General features: G+C 49.5%; 1 protein-coding gene across 1 annotated transcript in view; it reads right to left on the bottom strand.

Moving 5' to 3' along the window:
- Positions 1-22,781, bottom strand: part of LOC144818885 (RNA exonuclease 1 homolog) — a 1,142,074-nt gene that overhangs the window by 116,139 nt on the left and 1,003,154 nt on the right. The gene's annotated exons all lie outside the window — the stretch shown is intronic.

A 22,781-nucleotide genomic window follows, 5' to 3' on the forward strand; every position in this document is an offset into this window, starting at 1 on the left:
CACTAGGTCTTCGAACCCACGAGAAGGCTCCCCCGCCCACCTCTTAGTTTGTTGGAGCCACGAGGCTCCAGGGGCAGCATCTAGTTGTTCAGAGCCCAGAGGGGCTCGTGTGGGCACTACTTGAGTCTTGAGTCCAGGAGGGACTCCCACACGCCCGCATTGGTGCCTCCTGCCCAGAGTGGCTCGAGGCACCCCCAGTGTTTCTAGGTCCCCCGTGAGGGACCCCAACAGCCCAGTGAGGCTGCATCTTTTGTTTGAGAGCCCAGAGAGGCTCTAGGGGGCACATCTTTGTTCTGGGGCACAGAACCTGCGAGGTTCCCACGTGTGTGGCCCCAACACCTTCCTCACAGCTGCCCAGCACTTTGTGGGCAGCTGCCACGTTTAGGCCCTGACATTGGGACACAGGGACAGTCACAGGTTGTGGCTAATGTGGTTCTGGCGCATTTATGATTTATGTGCCCATGTGATTCCTGCGCAAATGTTCTACCTGCACCTCTGAATGTGTTTTAATGTTTAATGTGCACTTGTTTGTTATTACCTTTGCTAAAAGTGACCTGCTTAGGTAATTGTTTATGGTTTATTTCCCTTTGCTAAAAGTGACCTGCTTAGAGGAATGTTGATGTGTTATCGCCTTTGCTAAATGTGACTTGCTTAGGTGATTATTTTAGGTTTCCTTCCCTTTGCTAAATGTGACTTGCTTAGGTGATAGGTTTTCCTTCCATAGGTCCTGATGTTAAGGTCCTAGTTCCCTGCGTGATTTCCCTACAGTGTTTAGGGTGGCGTAGGAGGTATTTACCCTTTACCAGTAGTTACTGGTTGTATGCTACATGTAACCATTTTATGTGCTAAGTGTTATACCTACAAGTATTATTTCTAAAAAGTGCATACCCCTGACAGTGGTCCAGGTGGCCCTGTCCTGTACATAATCCCTTGTAAATCTTGCCCGTGCCTGTTGGCACATTGTAAAGTGTGTGTGTTATCTAATGTGTTTTTATTATTATAATACAAAGGCTATTTTTGATATAACCTTGTGTGGAGTTTCCTTTGTGGTGGGCCTAGGGTGTTGTCGCTGGGGTGCGCGCGCAAACGCTTTACACATCGCCTCTGAGATTAGCCTTGCTGCTCGCGTCACGTTACCTAGAGGGTGAGCAGGGGTTATCTTGGTGTGTGACTCCCTTGCCCTGACCTTGGAAATGGTGATCCCTGACTGACCTTGGCGCAAGCCTTGGCCAGCCGGAGGTCCCGTTTCTAACAGAGGGGATATGAACAATTGTTACTTACCTGTAAACAGGTGGTTCTCCAGTATTGGTGTCTTTCATAGATTCACATGCTTGAATATTCCCCGTCGAAGTGGGAGTCCCACGGTAAATAAAATAGCAATAATGCTAAATATATATATAAATATATATAAACATAATACAAGATAAAGAAAGGAAATACCACTGGAATCATATAAAAACGATTCCTACATAGGAATGCAAGGTAAAGAGAAAAAACTATTTGTAACACATTAGTGTCATTATGTTAGTCCAAATTACAGCCAATCAGGCGCCAGCACCCTCTAGAACCTTCTCCTCAGAAGCTCAAGCCCTCAGATTTTCGTAGCACAAAGTAACCTAGAGTGTATGAGGAGAAGAGAGCCTCTTAGGGGAGGAGGGTGGGTCGCATGTGAATCTATGAAAGACACCAATACTGGAGAACCACCCGTTTACAGGTAACTAACAATTGTTCTTCTCCAGTATTAGGGGTGTCTTTCATAGATTCACATGCTTGAATAGAATAGAAAGCAGTAACCTCCGAGAACTGAGATTGCTAGGCATATACAGAAGAAACCAAGACAGTACTAATAATAATACAGTCATGTAACACATCATAGCAATCACAGCAAAACACTGAGGGGGGAACAGAGGCTCACCTTACTGAAAAAGATGGCGAAGCACTGCCTGTCCCACTGCGGTATCCGCTTCATTGACGACATCCAAGCAGTAATGTTTGGTGAAGGTGTGCCTGCTGGACCATGTCGCTGCACGGCAATTCTGATGAAGAGGCACACCAGCAAACAACGCGGTGGATGAAGACATCGCCCTCGTAGAATGCGCTCTCACTGAAGACTGCAATGGTTTGCCAGCTTGTTGGTGGCAGAAGGCAATGGCTGAAGAAAGCCACCGGGCAATAGTTGGTTTGGAAACTGGATGTCCCTTATGCAGTCGTCCATAGGCAATGAATAGTTGGTCGGACTTGCGGAAGGGGGCAGTTCTGGCAATGTAAAATTTAAGGTATCGTTTGATGTCCAAAGAATGCAAGCGCTGCTCCGCCGGAGACCTTGGGTCCGGAAAGAAAGTTTTGAGGAACACAGGCTCATTCAAATGAAAATCCGTAGGTACTTTAGGTAGGAAGGAGGGGTTAGTGCGGAGCGCCACCCCGTTAGGTTTGAACTGAAGATAAGGCGGCTTGATAGTGAAAGCGTGAAGGTCGCTCATGCGACGAGATGAGGTCAAAGCCAAACGGAGAGCAACCTTCCAGGTGAGGAATTTGATATCCGCTTTATGGATAGGTTCAAATGGTAACTTCATAAGTGGAGATAGTACAACATTGAGGTGCCAAGCTGGAGGAGGGCGCCGAATAGGTGGGAACTTGCGGAAAAGCCCTTTGAAGAATTGACGCATGATCCTTGATGAACAGAGGGAAGAAGAGCCATCATGTCGGAAACAAGATATTGCAGCTAAGAAAACTCTCAGGGTAGCATGAGAGAGTCCTGACTGAGCGAGCTCAAGAAGAATGGAAGAAGCTGCTGAGGAGTGGAATGGATGGGATGGATATTGGCTGTAGCGCACCAATGACAGAATCTCTTACACTTGAGTTTGTAAGTCTTGATGGTAGACGGAGCCCTGGCATGAGCCAGGATGTCTCTGCATTCCTGGGATATGTTCAAATCTGCGAATTCAAGGTGCTCAGGTTCCATGCCCACAATTGTAGCGTGAAGGGGTCCAGATGGCACACTAGGCCCCTGTCCATAGATAGGAGGTCTGGACGAGGACGTAGAGAAATGGGCTAGCACTGGGACAGCAGAAGCAGTTCCGAAAACCATGCCTGCCTGGGCCAACGAGCTGCGATCAACAGGATGTGGCAGGGCTGTCTCCGCATCTTCCACAGCACCGGCGGTACTAATGGGATCGGCGGAAAAGCGTAAGCGAATAGATCGCACCAGTCGATCAAAAGGGCATTCCCGCACGATCCGGGGTGGGGATGCCAACTTGCATAAGACGTAAAATGTAAGATCTGGTGCGAGAACGAGGAAGGACATTCCCATTTCCAGATTTGTTGGCTGCGCCCACCAAAGCAAGCCTCTTCTCATGCGGGCTGTGACTGCAACTAGGTCTTTGAAGGACCCGGAGACCTGACGCCACTAAGTCCAGTTCTTCCTGAATGGGACGGGTGCGCAACCTGCAATTTGGGATCAATGCAATACAAGATGACGCCATTCCCAAGAATGACTTTAATATTCGAACAGAAACGGCCTGTTTTCTTCGAATGAGGGAGACCAGACGAAGGATCTTCTGACGTCGTTCGTTCGAGACAAACGCTTTCGAGAGCTTCGTGTCTAGGATCGCTCCCAGGAAGGTTCTGGTTTGCAGAGGCGCAAATTGTGACTTTTCGATGTTGATGGTCAACCCCAAGGACTGAAACACTTGCTGGCAGAGGTGAGTGTCCTGACATAGCTGATGGTGGGATTGAGACTTTAGAAGGCAATCGTCCAAATATGGAAAGATCTGAACTCCTTGGAGGCGCAGGTGAGCCATCACAGGGGCCAGAACCTCCGTGAACACACGAGGAGCTGATCGCAGCCCGAAGGGCAGAACTTTGAACTGAAAATGCATTGGTGCCACCTTGAAACGCAGGTACTGGCGATGTTGTTTGATAATTGGGACATGAACGTATGAGTCTTGAAGATCTATGGTGGTCATGAAATCCTCGCTGGATAGAAGACGCAGGATTTCCAGTAACGTCAGCATGCGGAACAATTGGGACTTTAGAAACTGGTTGAGAGCCCTCAAATCCAGAATGGGTCGCCAATCTCCGGTCTTCTTGAGTATGAGGAAGAATCGAGAGTAAAACCCCTTCCCTCTTTGATGTTTTGGGACCACTTCGACTGCACCTTTTAAAACAAGAAGACGGACCTGATGGTAAAGCTCCTCGAGATGTGGAGGAGGTGGGCCACGAGGTGTAGTACAAGGAGGAATCTCTACGAACTCTAGGGTATGACCCCGTCGTACAATGTCCAAAACCCAGCGGTCCAAGGTGATCGAGGACCACTGAGAATAAAACAGAGATTCGACCTCCAACAGTTTGAGGGTGACAAAAGTCATTGACGTTTAGGATTGGATCCACGATAAGAAGACTTTCCTCTGTAGGGTCTGGAGGGCTGCTGACGAGGTTGCTGATTGGGCGTGTAACGTTGGCCGCTCTGATTGTAGGAGCGATATTGCTGCCCACCTCGAACGTTGGAAGGGGTGCCGCGTCCGCGCGCACCTCGAAAGGACTGCTTTCGAAACTGCAACGTGCCCAAAGACTTTGCCGTATCAGTGTCCTTCTTAATGGACTCCAGGGCGTCATCGATATGGGATCCGAAAAGCGATTCCCCATCGTAAGGCATATCCAGTATTTTGGATTGGACTTCTGCCGGAAGGAGGTGGACTTTGACCAGCCCTGCCGTCGGAGTGCAGCCGCACTAGCAAGCAGACGGAAACCTGTGTTAGCAATATCGACTGCTCAGTCGATCATTTCTTCCGACGCCATCTGACCATCGCGAAGAATATGTTGAGCGTCAGCCTTGGAAGCATCAGGTATGAGGTTCATCAAATCTGAAATGTCTGACCACATCTGCCGGTCATAATGTCCCAAGACGGCTAAGGCATTGGCTGCCCGGACAGATGTTAAAGCCATAGTTGAAAACTTGCGGCCAATAGCATCTAGGCGTCGACCCTCTCTATCAGGAGGGGCTGTGATTGGAGACGCTGGGTTCCGTGCTCGACGCTGTGCAGCCTGAGTCACTACAGAGTCCGGCTTGGGGTGAGAAATCAGGCAAGCTGGAGAACCAGTTGGGGCCTTGTACTTCTTCTCAAGGCGCGGTATCTGAGCAGGTAAGGAGTTTGGAGCATTCATGAGTTTAATACCTTCCTTCCACACAAAATCGATGATAGGAATTGTGTGGACCTGCTTATAAGGTTTGTCTTTAAAATCATAAAGAAAACAGTCCTCCTCGGGTTGTGATCTTGGCAATTTGAAACGCTGCGCCGCTTTATCCATTAAAAGATGGAAACTGCCGATATCTACAGGAGGTGATTCACCAGAGTTCCCTGGCTGAGGAGAGGGCATCTGTGCCCGGTAATCGTCCCATTCAGCCATATCTGGGTCGCCTGCATCGTCATCCGAATTGTCAGGGACATCTCCGTCCTCACGTTCTGGGACCGCCTCATCATCCGCATCCTGCGGTAAACCATTGTATGGATCCTAATGGACGTTTGAACCTGAGACGAAGTTGTAGGTGGGAGGACAGGCAGCAGAGAAGGTGGAGGTATTGCCACGGGAGCAGGAGATTGCACAGGCGTAGTCTGTGGTGTTGCTGGGAAACGGCGGTTGTAATCATCCAGCATATGCTGGAGATTTGAAATCAAGGTTATTGGAATGGTAGCCATAGGAACTTGGACCAACTGCTCCTCCTGCTGAGACTCTTGGCCTCCGTCATCGTCGTCAGAATCAGAGTCTTGACATTTAATTATCAAATCAGAGGGACTATGTGCCGCCCCAAACGTATCCCCTTCATGTTCCGAGTCTGTGTCATGCTCAGAGGTAGTGGCAAACATTGGTGAAGGGGGTTGCGGTTCTGGATCAGAGATCTGTTGGCACGGAACCTTAGTGAGACGATGTGAAGATTCTGTAGTCTTCAATGACACTAACGGCAAAGAGGCAAATGAACTGGGTGCAGCCGTCGACGGTGCCGTCGTCGTGAACGTCGACGATACTGACTTGGCTGCCGACGAAGATAATTTTGGAGAAGTCATCGTCGACGGTTTGGCCGTCGACGGAGCTGTCGTCAGGGCCACTGTCGATCCACTGTAGACGAAGTTGTCGACTGTGCAGTCGTCGACGCTGGTAGAGCCTCCGTAGACGGAGTCCTCGTCAAAGGGGCTTCGTCGACGAGACCTTGGTCGACGGAGTCGACGAAGATTTCTTCGGGACTTTCGTCTACGAGGATTTTCTTCTTCGTCGACGAGATGGGAATCGTCGACGGAACAGGCTTCGACGGCAACGAAACCCTCGTCGACGTGTAGGCTGTCGACGAGACCGTAGTCGACGACGAGAAGGCTGAAGTTTTAGTCTGCGTCGTCGTCGATGATGCAGGCAATGCTGTTCTCATCGTCGGAACGCTCGTAGACGCTCCCGTCGACGGCGGAACTTTAAGAGGCGTGGAAACACCTCGAGAGGCAGCAGAAGACGCCTGAGAGCCAGGTCTCGTGGGCGTAGAGGTGGTAGGAGTGGCAGAAGACACCACAGGAGCCAGAGACAAGGCCATTTTAGTCTTCTTTAGGAAAGGGGAAGGAAACTCCTGAACACTACCATGCTTAGAGGCTGCTGTAGAAAGACCAGAATGAAAACTTTCTGCATCAGACAGTGCAGAATCCTTGTCCTTTAGACGTTGCAGCCAAAGGAGAAGACGGCCTTCTCGGTCTTTAAGAGTCTTAGTAGAAAAGGTTCTACAGAACTTGCAGCTGCCAGCCTCATGATCAGGGTATAAACAGTAGATACACTTCTGGTGGGGGTCCTTTTCAAAAAGGCGCAGCTTCCCACAAGAAGAGCAAGGTCCGAATAAAGACTTCTTACTTGACATGTTGAGATAAACACTGGAAACTAGAAGAGTTGAGTTGAAAACTGAGCAGAGCTCAGGGAGACTCCCTTCACACGACATGCGGTAGAAAAAATGAAGGCTTGAATTTCTGAGGAGATGGTTCTAGAGGGTGCTTGCGCCTGATTGGCTGTAATTTGGACTAACATAATGACACTAATGTGTTACAAATAGTTTTTTCTCTTTACCTTGCATTCCTATGTAGGAATCGTTTTTAGAGGATTTCAGTGGTATTACCTTTCTTTATCTTGTATTATGTTTATATATATTTATATATATTTAGCATTATTGCTATTTTATTTACCGTGGGACTCCCACTTCGACGACGGGGAATATTCAAGCATGTGAATCTATGAAAGACACCCCTAATACTGGAGAACTACTCGGCTTAGAATACAGCACCAGATTGTAGGTCTCCCCAGGGAGGAGCCATCTGTCCATTGAGTAGCCCGGGTCGTCTACACGACCATAGGTACCATGATGTTTTGCTCAGACAACTCTGACTTGCTGGTTACGAAGAAATTACTTTATCCACTCAAGTGCTGAACCCAAGATTTACAACCATTCTTTAAGTTTATCAGAATACAACTGTATTGCATGTGGCTGAAAAGTTAGCTGTGTTGCCTATGTCCTGGGAGGTTAGGATTTTTGCTTTGATGTTAGCTAGTGTTTTCAATCAGCTGTCAATACCTCTTGTCAGGCAAAAGCCAGACTAGTAGCCATGGTACAAGTTATTCAGTTCACTGTACTATGAAGGTGAACCTAAAAACAGGGAGACTAATTCAAGCAGATCCCAGTCATTCAATTATTTTGCTGGAGATGTGGTACATCTTCTACAAGACCGTGATTTCAACCTGTTTGATCTTCTCAGTGGCTTTGGTCAGATCTGCTCTGATGAGATTCACTTCAATTGAGAGCGTGTCCTTTTTGTGCTCCAGTGAGGTTCTAATCCCAGCTATAGCCTCCATCACATCCTTCAGCGTCCATTCTTGGCTTTCCCCTCTAGCTTCAGTCATCAGCCAATTCCCGTGGCGCGAGTCTGGGGGCGAGTCTCTGAGGATTGTGTGGCGGTCCAGTTTATACGATTGGACTGTTTTGTGACCCCCCTCGGACCAATTGTTTTTGGCTTCTCAGAAGTCGCCATTTTCAATGGGGGGCCGCAGCAGGCAGGCCTCCTCCCTTCCTCCGCACCCAAGCACCCGCGTAGATCAAGGGGCACTGTGCAAGATGACAGTAGGTTTGATTCCTCTTCAGAGTCAGACAAAAGAAGTGTCCTGTATGGCTGGGCAAGGGATCTTCACCGGTAAGGAAATCACCACCCAAGCTGATGTTGCCTGCCGAATATGCAGCAAACTGGGCACTAGATCAATATCTCCCAGAGTCCAGTATCGTGTGGGTCGCTCTCACCTGCCCTCCAGGTCTGTTCCTGCAGCACAATGGCGGCAGGGGGCGACCTGGAGCAGACGATCACTCAGCTCCCGAGGGGGGTGGGGGCGGGTAGTCCGGCAATTCATTGCCACCTCCAGGGGCCTCCTCACCTCTTCACCACCACACCGAAGGGTAGGGAATTTCAGCACCGGGCTACGGGTGTTTACTGGTATGAGCAGGAGGTTCTCTCAATGGTGCACGTCCCTCCCAAGAGGCAGGAGGGCTCTACTAGTCAGCCTCTGGGACCGGTAATCTTTTATAATAAGGGCCGCATGAGGCCCCGAGGTTGCGTCTTCAGCAGGCTGCCTCCCCTCATCTCAACGGGAAGGATTGAAAAAAACAAGGACCCCCTGAACACTGGTGTCAATGAACTCCTAGGGCAGGGATAATAATGTGTGAAAAAAACCCTAGGCAGTCAACAATTAGGCAAACAAGTAATATAAAGTGACAGCGAAAGGAATCATACATAAAAATTTAAAATAAAATTCATCATGATTTTAATGAACACAAGTAAAAATCATACAGGTAAATGGCATAACCACCACCGTATGATAGTAAAAATATAGTTAAAAAACATACAATTCATACATTTATTATTTCATCATGCAAAAAACACCCCTACAGAATAATATCATTGGTATGAAAAAGGAGACAACACTGTGGCGAGAGAAAATCGACGCGCGTTTCGGCATAGACAGCGCCTTCTTCAGGAGCCACACAGTGATATCTGAAAACATACATATAAAAGAAACAACCTATTATAATATATTCCAAATGCTAATACAGCACATGAAAAACACAAACATTTTTTGTTAAAATGAACACACATTATAAGAAAGGAAACATTTTCGCTGTCAAATTATTTCAACTCTTATCTTGTTTCCACGACAGAAATGATAAAGCCATAAAAACCAAGATTGTGCTGTACTCAAAACTAAGCTAAAGAACAAATGAGAAAGTACAATGCTAAACACAATGATAATCAACATACAAGCACAAGTTGCTATGGTATAAGGACGTTATGATTAGATATTTGATAATTCTATCAGTTCATAACGATAATCCCCTCATCTCAACACCAGCCGCAGTTAATACTCCAGGCCCCGGCTTTGACGACGTGCAGTCCTCAATATAGCGGGAGGTATAACTTCTTCCCCGGACTTTCAAGCGATACCGGAACACCCAGGTGGTGGTACACAGATCTAGGGTCGGGCCCCGGATTAATGAGATGGATAGATATGAGGGATTGAGGAGGGACGGAGCTCTCAGTCTACATGGCCATCTCCACCGCTTGGCCACGGCCGGTAATTCCACATTTTCCTTAAAAATAGAGTTGTGGACTTAAACTACCAGCAAATGGACTCTTAACAAGTTGACAATAGGAAATGTGAGGCCAATGCAGTATGAGTGATGTTTGAATTTATGCTGGTCCAGTCTCCTTTGACACTTATTCAGTCTCATCTTATACAAAACTTACCACGGATTAAAACTTTCACATTAGTGAATAAAAACACTCAATGTTGCATTAGCTGTCCACTACATTCTTCTATCACATTCCTATTAAAGCTAAGGCTTCAAAAATCATACGTGTGTATAAATCCACATTTTATAAAAGCTTTAAGATTAATAGGAATATTTTCTTACTTACACGGACACTGCCATGTCACAAAACACTGAAAGAGATTCACGTAAGTCCTGATGACAACCTGTTTAGAGACTCTTACCAAGGCGACTTATCATACAAGAACTAACTTCCTATTTTTTGGCTTCAGATAGATGTGTGTGGCTTGAAACTTGTCGGCATAATTTAAAAGAAATCTTGGGTACATGGGAGACCCAAAACTGAAATCATTCAAAGAGACCTTTATTGACCTTAAAGAGATTTAAGGAAGAAAGTGCACAAGACAACCTCACAGCAAAAACATTCCAAGAAAGCTGAAGACTAAAAGACCCTGTCCCATGACAAGTAAATCTTTGTTCACACAATGATTTGCTTTTAATTGACCTATAGTGCACATTGACACAAAAGCAATAATTGAATAAACAATCAATTCATGAACCACACATGGAAGATGTAAAAACCCAGATAAGAGGAAGGATTTGTTACGTTCATTTAGCTCTTCCTTCAGTAACGCCTTATCTGGTAGAGACTTTCCAGCCTCAGATTCCTTACCTTAGAATTATCCCCAGGCATTAGACTGGATCCGGAATTTTTCTCATTTGCAGTACACCTGCACGCCAGTAGGTGGCGTTGAAGGGCTCTGCATGGTGTGGTCTGCTCCGGAAGTGACATGTGCAGTGCCTATATAGGCATCACCCCAGCATGCCACAGTTAATTGCTTTGTGTGAATTTCGCCACCAGGAGGGCAGAGCCACAAAGAACACCGACCACTTGTTTGGAAAATTAGGGCGCTGAAACGGGAGCAGCCCTGTACCTAGAAATCCAATCGTTGAGAGGACAGGTGGGCCAGTAAGAAATCTGTGGCTAGATAGTTTCTTTACCAGATGAGGCATTACCAAAGGCAAGTAACTTGCTCATCTAAGAGAGACTTCTAGCAGCAGATTCCGTAACTTAGCAAAGATATCAAAACAATACCTCTCCAGTGGTGGGGCTGAGACACTGATTACACTAGAAAGTCCTGTAGGACCAAACAGGCTAAATGCCCATTTTGACTAACCAGGACTGTCAAGGCAGTAGTGCTTCGTAAACATGTGCAAGGAAGCCCACTTTGCTGCCTGACAGATATCCAGGAAGGGCGCTCCGCGTGCTAATGCAGTGGTTACAGCTTTGGCCATAGTATAATTAGCTTGCAAACATTCAGGAAGTTGCTTTTTGGCCAATGCGTAACAGATTTTGATGCAGAGTGATATCCATCAGGAGATGGTCGGTTTCTGCCCCGCCGTTCTTGTTTTTGGTTCAGACGCACTCAACAAATGGTTGATCGTTCATCCAGAACTCTTGTGCGGTCAAAGTAGAACAACACTTTTTGGGTCCAGTCAGTGAAGTTGCTTATCTTTCTTAGAGGGATGTGGTGGAGAACAAAAAGTTGTCTAACTTGGCCTACGTGGCAGGGAGTGACAACTTTTGGTAGAAAGGAAGCTATAGTTCATAGAACATGTTTGTATGGGTAGATATTCAGGTATGGAGACTTGGATGACAAATCCTGAAGCTCACTGACCCTCCATGCTGATGTTATTGCCACCAGGAAGGCAGTCTTGATGGTAACCAGCCTGAGAGGACAGTTGTGCAAGGGCTTGAAGGTTGTGCACATCAGAAAAGTTAGGACTAGATTAAGGTCCCACTGAGGTATGATGAAGGGCTAAGGCGGGAACATGTGTCGCAAACCTTTCAAGAACAGGGGAGCTGAAGAGGGAGGGCTGATCAAAATGATAAGCTTTTCCAAGTGAGAGCCGCCATAAAAAATGCTATGCAAACAAATGATGGACGGAATCCTGAATAAATCATACATTCACCCCCCGTCAAGAGACCTGGGTGAAATCCATCGTTCTTTTGCTCACCATGCCACTCCAGTTTAGACCGAGCTATATGCAAATCAGTCTTTACCCTGTGCCTCATGAGAACAGTCCAGACCGAACTGCCAAGCCAGATCCTCCCTGGACGGGAAACAAGCATCCTGGGACCGGTTTCTGGGCATTACCCTTCATCAGTCAAGCTAGCTTGAATCCAGTGGCACAGTGAGCAAGGGACCCACATATGGGCATACCCAGCCCACTTAGGGTGAAAGGTGCTACACAAACAAACGATGGACTCAAGCAGACAAAACTGCTGACATTGTGTGTTCCCCCAGGTATTGAACCAATAGGGACGTGCTTTGATGTTCCAGCCATGCCCAGAGACGCAGGGCCTCTCAACAAGGGTCCACAATCACACCTGCTTGTTGAAATACGACATGAGGGAGGTGTTGCCCATTAACACCTGCACTAGCCTTCTTTTGATGGAAGGTAAAAAGACGTTTAATGCCAGATGGATTGCCCGGAGCTCTAGTAGGTTGAGGTGGAGTCCAGATTCCGCTGAAGACCAAAGGCCTCTGATCTCCACCTCTCCCAGATGGCCACCCCATCGCAGGAGATTAATCTGTCACCACTCTCCGATCTGGAAGGGAGAGGGATCTGCTGCTCAACCAATCTCAGTTTGTTAGCCACCACTGCAGATCTTCTGCAGTTCCCTCCAAGATCTGGACCATGTCAAAGATTTCCCTGATGCTGTGCCCAATGGAATTTCAGATCCGACTGCAGAGCCTGCATATGCCAGAGGAAATGTGTCACAAGCAGGATGCAGGAGGCCATGAGGCTTAGCCGCCTCAGAGACTCTCACCAAAATCCAGGATAGAGGCCATAGTCACATAAAAGAATCTAGCAAAGGGGAGCAGATATGAGATCAACCTGTTTTTCAGAACACCATGCCACAAATTTACTCCAACGGCCAGTGTATACCGTCTTGTGGAGGGATGCTGAGCTGCCAAGGTATCACAGACTTCAGGTGGATGTTCGAAAGCTGTAACTGAGGCCTCTCAAGCACCACGCATGAAGGCAGAGGGTTGTCCGGTTTGGGTGGAGAACCCTCCCTTGTTACACAGTCAGAAGATCCTCGCGAAGCGACAGCCTTATATGGAGGACCAATGGCCATGCTCAACAGCTCAGTATACCAAACTCTCAGAGATCAGTCCAGAGTTACAAGGATAACTTGGGCTCAGTGGTTCCTGATCATCTTGAGGACTCTGGGTGGGAGCAGTATGGGTGGGAGCGGCATACAGGAAGCCTGAGCTCCGCTCAAGATGAAGTGTCTCCAAACGAGGGTTGCCTTGGAAAATCCAGCAGGCACAAATGCTGACATTAAGCATTCTTGGCAGAGGCGAACAGATCTAACCAAGGCTGTCCCCACTGCTGAAATAGACCTTGCGCCACATTTGGAAGGAGACGCCATTCGTGATCTGCTAGGCATCGACGACTGAGTTTTCCCACCTTGGTGTGCATAAAGATGTGCCCTGCTGTTCCAGTCATGTCCAGAGGTGCAGGGCCTCTAGACAAAGGGTCCATGACCCACCCTGTTTGTTGCAGTACCACATGGCTGTGATGTCTGTGAACACTTGAACCAGCTTTTCCTTGATTGAAGAATCATGAAGTAGGAGTTACTTACCTTCAGTAATGATGTATCTGTTAGAGACGATTCTAGCCGCAGATTCCTTAACGTAGAATTATCCCCAGGTGTGAGACTTGATCCGGAAACTTTTTGCCACAGCATCCCTGCGCGCCGGGGGGACGGCACCATGTGACTCCCCCCCCCGACGTCGTCCACGTAGTCAGCGAGGATACATAAGTCCCACCCCGGCGCGCCTACGTCAGTTTTTTTAGAGAACTTTTCTGTGCCACAACGCGGAGCCATCACAAACAAAAACTGTGAGAATACTGGAACAGTGTGCAAAAAAAAGTAGCTAAACAGAAAGGGAAGAAACGAATGGTGAGGAACAGCACCATCCAGAATAGTGCCAGGCACTATGGCACCAAAAGTCATGGAGGGAAAGAACACAACACAACTACTTCAAGGCATGCCTGCAAACAAATACAACAGCCTCCTTGGGGGCAGAAAGCATGTGAAAAATGCACAGCAGACGGAGAAGTATGCAACCACAGCCCAGAACAGAGAAGGGCACCAAGGCCAGAACCGAAGAGTAACGACAATTCACCCCCAGACAACATCATCAGGGAGAGACATCTCCTGAAAAAGAGCTAAGGGTTGAGACCCAGCCAAGGGACCTCAACCCCAAGGACTGGAAAGGAGTCAGAATTGCAAGCAACAAAAGGAAGAAGAGCACAAGCAACTCCCACACTGGAGACCAGGGTGCAGGGGCGCAGAAGCACGCATGAAACATCAAGCAAGGACCAGAAAGGTAGGAATGGTGCAAACAACCCGACGAGCATCCCTCTAGGGAGGGAGTACAAAAAAAGGCACTTGCAGAAGACCACCACCTGGAGGCAGGCGAGTGCAGACGACCAAGAAGGGTCCTCGCAGAACGGAGAGGAAGGGCGGGTCGTGAAGGAATCTGCGGCTAGAATCGTCTCTACCAGATACATTGTTACCGAAGATAAGTAACTCGTACATCTGATAGAGACTACCCAAGGGGGAGGAGGGTCTGCGAGAGGACCTCTCCAGCCTGGACAAACAGAGCCCCAATAGGGGATGGGGCACAGGGACAGGGAGACTAGCCCAGTTCCCCCAGGTAGAAGAGAACCTGGTCATCTCTGAAAAACACTGGCCCAAGCGGGGGTGCGTGATGACAAAAAGAGGCGGCCCAACCCTCATCAAGCAGGAGGAAACAAAGACTAGGCGAAAGGAGGCCAGTGCACCCCAAGAACCAGGGATCTCCACCAGAAGCCTCAGAGGTACGGGCAACGCAGAGGAGTATCTAGGAAGAAGAGCCACCCACAGACTCCAAGGAAAAGTGGTAGAATCGCAGGCAAAACCCTCCACCGGGAAACACACCCAGTGAAGAGGGCAGCCGAGCCTATTACAGCTTGAAGTCAACAGACAAGACAGAAAGGCGCCTCAGCAATAAAGGCAGGCGGGAGAAGAAGAACGTAATCTCACAAGGTTCCCACAGAACAAGAAGCAGGAGCGCCAGGGCCCCGGCCACAGAACAGAAGAGAAGGCGGGTGCAGCCAGCTGCCGACATACACCGCAAACTAAACTCCCAGACCACGTCGGGCTTGGAACAAGGGCAAGGCCAGAAGAAATCCCGAACGACCCCTAAAAGGGGACCGCTCCGGAGAGAACCGAACCACGAAGAAGTGCGATCAGCTAGAAGATGAGGAGAAGCAAGTAGGACGGACCAGGCCGTCAACACAGGAAATGATCCCCTCAGAAACACCAAACAGAGGACAAAACGGCAGATAAGGGCAATAACCCCCGCAGCACAATACCATAAATGGCCAAGCCACACCCAAGTAAGGACCAAGGGCCACACTAGCGTAATACCGCAACACAAGGAAAGGCGAGGAACCCGCAAGGGGGAGTCCACACCCTCCCAGCATAAGACAGGGCTATACAATAGCTACAAGTACCCCACATAGGGTAGGACATGTCCCAAAGAAACATGGGAACCACTCTTAGGGAAGACAATCCCGCATCAGAGAACAAAATCATAAACCTGCGGCAAAAACCACAGAAGGCTAAGCAGCCAAAAAGTACATTCTTACCCAAAAAGCGGCTGAACCAGCAGCCAACTGAAGAGAGGGGCAAACCAAAGGAACCAGAGGGCACAGTAACCTACACAGAAATGCTAACAGCCACTCCAAAAACCAAATACCAGGAGCAAATTGGGATAACGCCTCCCACCAAGACCCGGAGGGTCAACAAACCAACCTACGGAGGAGGAGGAGGAGGACGGAGCCCCGCAAGAAGACCTGAATGGTGGAGTCTGTATAAGTATTAAACAGAAGGACACCGTCAAAAGGCAAATCAACCAGACGTTTCTATTATTATCAGGAAAAATAGAATCATGTAGCCACGCATGGCGATGGAGAGCCACAGAAGTGGCCATAGCACGGCCGAGAACATCGGCAACATCCAAGGCCGCACGCAGAATAAACCCGGCCAACTCCCTACCATCCAACACATGGCCCGCAGATCAGCACGGGCGCCCTGATGGGAGACATGAGAAAGAAGAGACTCCACAGAGTCCCACAGGCTGGAAGTAGCCCTGGTCAACATACACAAAGTATTAAGCACCCAAAAGGCAGCGCTGGAAGAAGCGAAGACATGACGCCCCCATGAATCCAACTACCGGGCCTCCTGGGACGGAGAAAACACTATAGGCATGCACGGAAAGGCATTCTGCAGAAGAGAGCCTTGAGTAGAGGGGCGGAATGAAAGAGACAGGGTCATGCGGAGCAGGACGGTGGCGATCCAGAAGCGCCTGAGGCACCGGTTTGCCCGTGGCATGGCGTCCCCAAGCCCCTATAAGAGAATTATGGAGTGGCGCCTAAAAAGGAAGGAACAACTCCTGTCCACCAGGGCCCTGGTGGAGAATCTCCAGGAGGTTATCAGTAGGAAATGGAGTGACAGGTTCACCCATCCTCAGAATGCCAGCAGCTGCAGAAATAGCCCGAGCAAAGGCAACACTGGCCTCAGTAGGGCGTCGCGGAGGAGAAAGCAATTCCTCCATGGGCAATGGCTGCAGATGGAGCCATCCATCTCCATGTCCATGGGGGGAGCGTCCAGCCTCTGAATGGAGGAGCGTCCACAGATGAATGGGGAACCTGAGGGGCCTCAGGCGAAGGTGGAGAGGCCGATGGAAAAACCAGTCGAAAGCCATGGAAAGAAGGGTTTGAGGATTTAGGCCGTGGGGACTGCGAGGAGCCCTCCCTGGAAGATGCCGGTGAAAAGGCAACAATACGGCGCCTAGTCTCCAGGGAGGAATACATCAATAGATGACAGACCTCTGGAGAAGAAGGGACCTCAGGAGACAAATCAAGAACCCAACGCTGGCGGGGCGCCGTGGAGTCCGCCATCGGCACCTGATCAACGTCGACCGGCGCCGGAGTGGGCAGTTGTGGCGCCGGATCGACTTCTTCCACCACGTGCTCCCCGGGAGAATGGGGCAGGGTCGACGCCGGAACAGCAAAGGAGCGGAGCCGATAAGGTGCTGGCTCGGCCTCAGACAGGGCAGCCGGCCGAGTCGTGGACAGAGTCGGACGCGGGAAAGCGCCCCAGGTCACGGCCTCCACCCGCGACTCCACCAGAGTCGGGGAGGAAGGCTCCGGGTGCCGAAATGCCACCGGCTCGACCTCTGGTGAAGCAGCCGCCTGCTCAGAGGACCAAGGGGGACTCGGGTGGGGCAAGCCCATAGTCCCGACAATTTACTGCGACGCCACAGGGAGCCCCATAGGGAATTGCAGCATGGCAGGGACGCCAGGCGCTGAAGAGGGGAGCCCCGAAGGACCACTCCTCGACACCACCCTCCTACCTGAAGCAGAAACCTTTGGCGCCGGAGCCACCGGCGACTCCGCGGAAGGCACCACGCGAGGCAAGAGCTCCGCAGACGTCTCAGGAGGTGGAGGAAGGGCCAAAGAAGCCTGCAGAGCGGCAGCGTAGGCTGTCATTTCGGCCCTACTTGCCGCCGAGAAACAGCAGGTAGGAAGGCGACCGGCGGGGACGCATGTCCCAGGGGGAGACGGCGAAGGAGGACAGGGCCTCAGAGATAAACTGAAGGACCTACCAGCCGGTGAGCCATTCCCCTGGGGCCGTGGTGAGAGACAATGTCACAGACTAAACCGGCGGCTCCTCGCCTCTAAGGTAGGGGACGGACACTGAGATGATCTGGACAAGCACACCAACAGCAACTTCATCCGGCGCTCCCGCCACGATTTAGGCTTAAGGTGCTGTCAGGCGTCACAGCTCTCCGAGTCGTTGTGCTCACCTAGGCACCACATGCAAATCGGGTGAGGGTCCATCGCCGACATGGGACGTGCACAGGAGGTACACATCTTGAAGCCCGAAAAAGAAGAGAAGGCCTGAAAACCGGCAAGGACACAATCCGGATCGGTGTTGCATGCGCAAAAGAGAGAAAAACTGACGTAGGCGCGCCGGGGTGGGACTTATGTATCCTTGCTGACGTCACCGACGCAGATGGCGTCAGGACGGAGTCACGTGGTGCCGTTCCCTCTGTGCGCAGGGATGCTGTGGCAAAAAGTTTTCCGGATCCAGTCTTACGCCTGGGGATGATTCTATGTTAAGGAATCTGCGGCTAGTAGTCTCTATCAGATACAAATGTGAAACAAATTGCTCAGAGCTCCAGCAAGTTGATGTGGAGTTTGGATTTCGCCTGAGACTAGAGTCCTCTGATCTCCACCTCTCCCAAATGGCCACCTCACCCCAGGAGTGATGAGTCTGTCACTACTGTATGATCTGGTTGGGGAAGGGAAAGGGGTCCGCCTCTGAACCAATCGTGGTTGGTTAGGCAACACTGCAGGTCCATGCAGCTCCCTGTGAGATCTGAACCATGTGGAAGAGAGTCCCTTGATGCTGCGCCCACTGAAACTTCAGGTCCCACTGCACAGCTTGCATATGCCATCTGCCATAGGTCGCAAGCAAGATGCAGAAGGCTGAAACATCGGCATCATGGCCTGAATATCCTGGACGCGCCATTCGGGAGGATAAGCCCAAACGTTCACAGTGTCCAGAACAGTTCTGATGAAAGGGAGCGTCTCAGAGGGAGTCAGGTGTGACTTCAGCACATTGAAACTGAACCCCAGTGGAAGCAGTAAGTTTGCCATAGTCTGCTGGGGGGGAGACGACCGCCTGGTGCAAGCCCGCATTCAAAAGCCAGTCGTCGAGATAGAGTAAGACAGGCAACCCTGATCTGAGAGTTGGGCATCAACCGCCACTATCAACTTGGTGAACATCTGAGGGGTGATGGTAAGGCCAATGGGGAGCACTGTGAAGTGAAAGTGCTCATGATCAAACGTAAACCTCAGATTGCGCAGGTGGGCAGGCAGGACGGGAATGTGAAAATAAGTGTCCAGCAAGCCCAACGCTACTATCCAGCCGCCTGGGTCTACAGCAGACAAGACCGTAGTCAGAGTGAGCATTTTGAACTTTTCCTTTCTGACTAAATAGTTGAAGGCTTGCAGATCTAGGATCGAGTGCAAGCCATCTTCCTTTTGCGGAACCACAAAGAAGTAGTAATAAAACCACAGCCTACTTTTGGTGCCAGAACACTATGGCTCCCTCGGCCAAGAGAGCCATGAATTCCTCCTGAAGTTAAGTCAGGTGATTCTCCATTAGCCAGTTGCAAGCAAGCTGCAGGCATGGAGGAGGATTAGTCCCAAAGGGGAGAGCGTATCCACTTTGGACTATCGGAAGGAACCATCTGTCCGACGTGATGTTCTGACCACGGGGTAAAGAACGAATCGTGCCCCCAGCCACACAGAGGTTGCTGAACTTCACTAGCCTTATGGCTGGCGAGGCTGAAATTCCCTTCTATAGCCACGAAAGTGGTCAAAAGCAGACAGGGATGTGTGGCCACTGAGAGGCCCATGTACTTGGCCATAGCATATGAGTCCTTAAAGAGCTCTAGGGCCAGGTCTGCTTTGTCTCAGGAGAGACGGGTGCCATCAAAGGGCATGTCCATGAGGGAAGCCTGGACATTCCAATAAAAGTCAGAAGTTCACAGCCTGGCGTGACGTCGAACAGCCACCGTAGATTGCTTCACTGCCCAGCAATTAGAATGTGTCGAGCCTACAACGAATGGCGAAATTTGCTGCATCTCTCCTGTCTGATAGCGGTTGAGGAGGATGGCCCGGGTCGCCTTCGGAACCTGTGGCTACACTAGTGCAACAATTTTCCACAGGGAGTGGAAATAATGGCCCAATAGGCAAACCGTGTTCACCAATCGCAATGCAAGGCTGGCAGCAGAAAATATTTTCTTACTCAACTAGCCAGCCTGTTGGATTTCCTATTTAGGGGTGCAGAAGGGAATGTGCCTTGTGAGGCAGAGGCTATTACCACCAATCTCTTGGGGGTAGGGTGGTCCGTGAGGAAATTTGGATTCCCATTGCATGGCATTGGGTAATTGACCAATTAACAGAACCCCCTGTGCTGGGCTTGGATCAGGTTCCCAGAAGGACATCAGTCGAGGCCTCACTGAATGGCAGGAGGGGTTCTGAGGAAGAGACACCTGGCTGCAAGACCACCATCGAGATGTTCGTCTTGACTTCCACTAGAAGGAGCTTAAGGTCCAGGACCTCAGCAGACCTTCACCACCATAGCATATAAAGCTCCCTCCTTCACAGCAACGGTAGGGGAGAAAGCAGGTCAGAATCTGGAGATGTATCCAGTCCACTGCACTCACCCAATTCCTTATACCAGTCAATTTTGTCTTCAGGCTGGTATGGTGAAGGGTCCAGTGACCCCTCCCAATCTTGCTCCATTCTTAGCACATCACAAAAAGGCTGAGGAACCAACCTAGGACCCAAGGGTGCTGCTGGCAACAGAATTGGCATTGGTGCCGTTCCAGCTTCTCAGGGATAAGAATGGGGCTGGAGCAGGCAGTGTTCAGAGTTTTGGTGTCAGGGCCAGCGCCAGGGAAGTTCAGTGGCATGGCCAGCATTAGTCCAGATCCATTACCGGATCCGCAAAGGGGGTGTGTGGGGGGTTTGGGATCGGCACCAGAGCCCAATGGAGCCCCCTTCTGAGCCTGTGGGGCCCGAAGGTGTGCCATCAGGGTCAGGCCACGTAAATATGAGGCACATGGCGTCACAGAATTACTCTAGTTGGGCAGGGTTGCTCTGGCTCCTGGAGCAGACCCGGGTGAAGGTTCAGCTGAACAAGGCATAAAACGCAGAGACTCCACAGTTGTGTCAGCCGACCGACCGGTAAAAGTAAAGGCACACTTCGACTTCTTGTGCTTTTTGTGCTTCTTCCCGGACTGGCTTTAAGACTTCGAGTGGGAGGACGAAGACTTATAGCTCCCGAAGTGGAGCCCTGAGCTTCCTCTCAACTGGGACCAAGAACGACACCTCCAGGGTGAACAACGCAGTACGAGCGCCGGGCTGCAATGAACTGTAGTGATCGCTCCCTTAAAGCTTCCTGAACCATGGCCCAGCAGTTGAAGCAAAACTTTGAATTGTGGTTGCGCTACAGGCACTAAAGGCACACCAGGTGTGAATCCGTTACCAACATGGCGCAGTGAAAAGTGCCACACGGCTTGAATCCGGAAGACTTCTTGGACATTTTATACACCAAAAATTGAGAGGGTAGCTCTCTTCATGGATCTGTGCTAAATGGCACAGAGATTAAAGACCTGACATCAGTTAGCAGAGGTGGCGCCTATATAAAGGTGACGCGGAGGTCACAATGGCGGAGCAGACAGATGCCATCTCCGGTGCACAAGAGTATTGCTTGTAGGAAAATCTTCCGGATCCAGTCTGATGCCTGGAAAATTCAAAGGTAAGGAATCTGCTGCTAGATAGCTCTTTCAGATATTAGGAGGTTCAGCGAGAAGCTATGCATCAGTTTCAAGAGGGTACCCATAAGAAACGCCAAAATCAAGTTAAGGCCTTACCTTGGTATCAAAAACGGTTTGGGAGGGAATCTGTGTGTAAAACCTTTAATAAGTGTGATTCAAATCAGGACAGTTGGTCCAACGAACGTAGAAAGGCCAAAAGGGAAGACAAATAACCTTTGTTAGTGTTCACTGCAATAACTTTCTGGGTCAAAGATAACACAAATAAAAGGACATCTGACAGCTCTGCTTGTAATGAGCCAGTCTTGCAAATGTCACACCAGGCCACAAGTCTGTTCCAGAGCCAAGATTGAGTTTGGCAGATCAAACACAGTAGATTAGTGCTGCTTAATCTACATGCTGTAGACTGCACAGATTCAGGTGGATTACCATGTGTTGTTGCGGAGACATGAGGTCTTCGCGAAGTGGCAGCCTGATCAGAAGACAGATGCTCATGCCCAGAAGGTCTGGATACAGCACTTCCCTGGCCCAATCAGTAGCCACTAGAATGACTTGGGCCCGATCACTACTGTTCAGAACTCAGGCTGGAGGCGTAGAGGACAGGAAAGCTTGCATGCATGCAGGAATCACACCTATTCTATCCAACTATTGTGTTCTTGTGAAAACTCAAATGCGCACACTTTTGACAATGTGTGTTCTTGATGGTGGGGTAAATATCTAGTCAGTTAATCAGAAAAGAGAATAGACACTTGTAGCTTCATAACCATTGGTTATAGTGGATCACCCTCAAACGCTGTGATGTTAAATGCGGTGTATATCTGTTATCCGCCCCACGTTCAGTGTTATGGCATAGTCATCGGGTGTCCAATTACGTGCTATATGCCAGCCTCATCCTGAGGCAACCTCTGGTCTGGGTAGCAGTGTCTCGAGAGTAAAGGACACCCCCAGAGGGAAGGTGAAAAAAGGAAAAGAAAATTACCATTAAAAAACAAGACCTCTCCAAAAGAAAGCTTTAATGTAAAAAGGAGAGGTGAAGTTATTAAAATTAATTTGATATGGTGGTTAATCAAGTTACTGGATCACCTTATATCTCTTAATAAACGATCGACATGTTTCTGCTCTCTCTGGCCCAGCCGGGTCTATAGAGCATTCGTCAGGACATACAGGACAACAGGTAAGTACTTACACCATGTGTGTAGTTTTCATAAGAGTGTGTGAATTTTCAACACTTGATTAAACTTATAGTTTTGATTCCTTTGTTAAGGAAATCGCATTCGTCTTCAGGGTGCGAGGGTATTATGAACCTGAGCCGCGTGTTGGAGCGGTCTCCACGTCCTGTGCTGGCTCTGCCCCTGGATGTGGTGTAAATGTCTAGCCAGATATGTCCCTACTGTTGGAAAATGACCTGTGCCACTTTGAGGTGGGGACAGTCTTAGATTTAACAGAAGACCTAGCAGAAAGTAGAC

This window comes from Lissotriton helveticus, chromosome 2_1 (genome assembly GCF_964261635.1).
Source record: "Lissotriton helveticus chromosome 2_1, aLisHel1.1, whole genome shotgun sequence".
Lineage (NCBI taxonomy): Eukaryota > Metazoa > Chordata > Amphibia > Caudata > Salamandridae > Lissotriton > Lissotriton helveticus.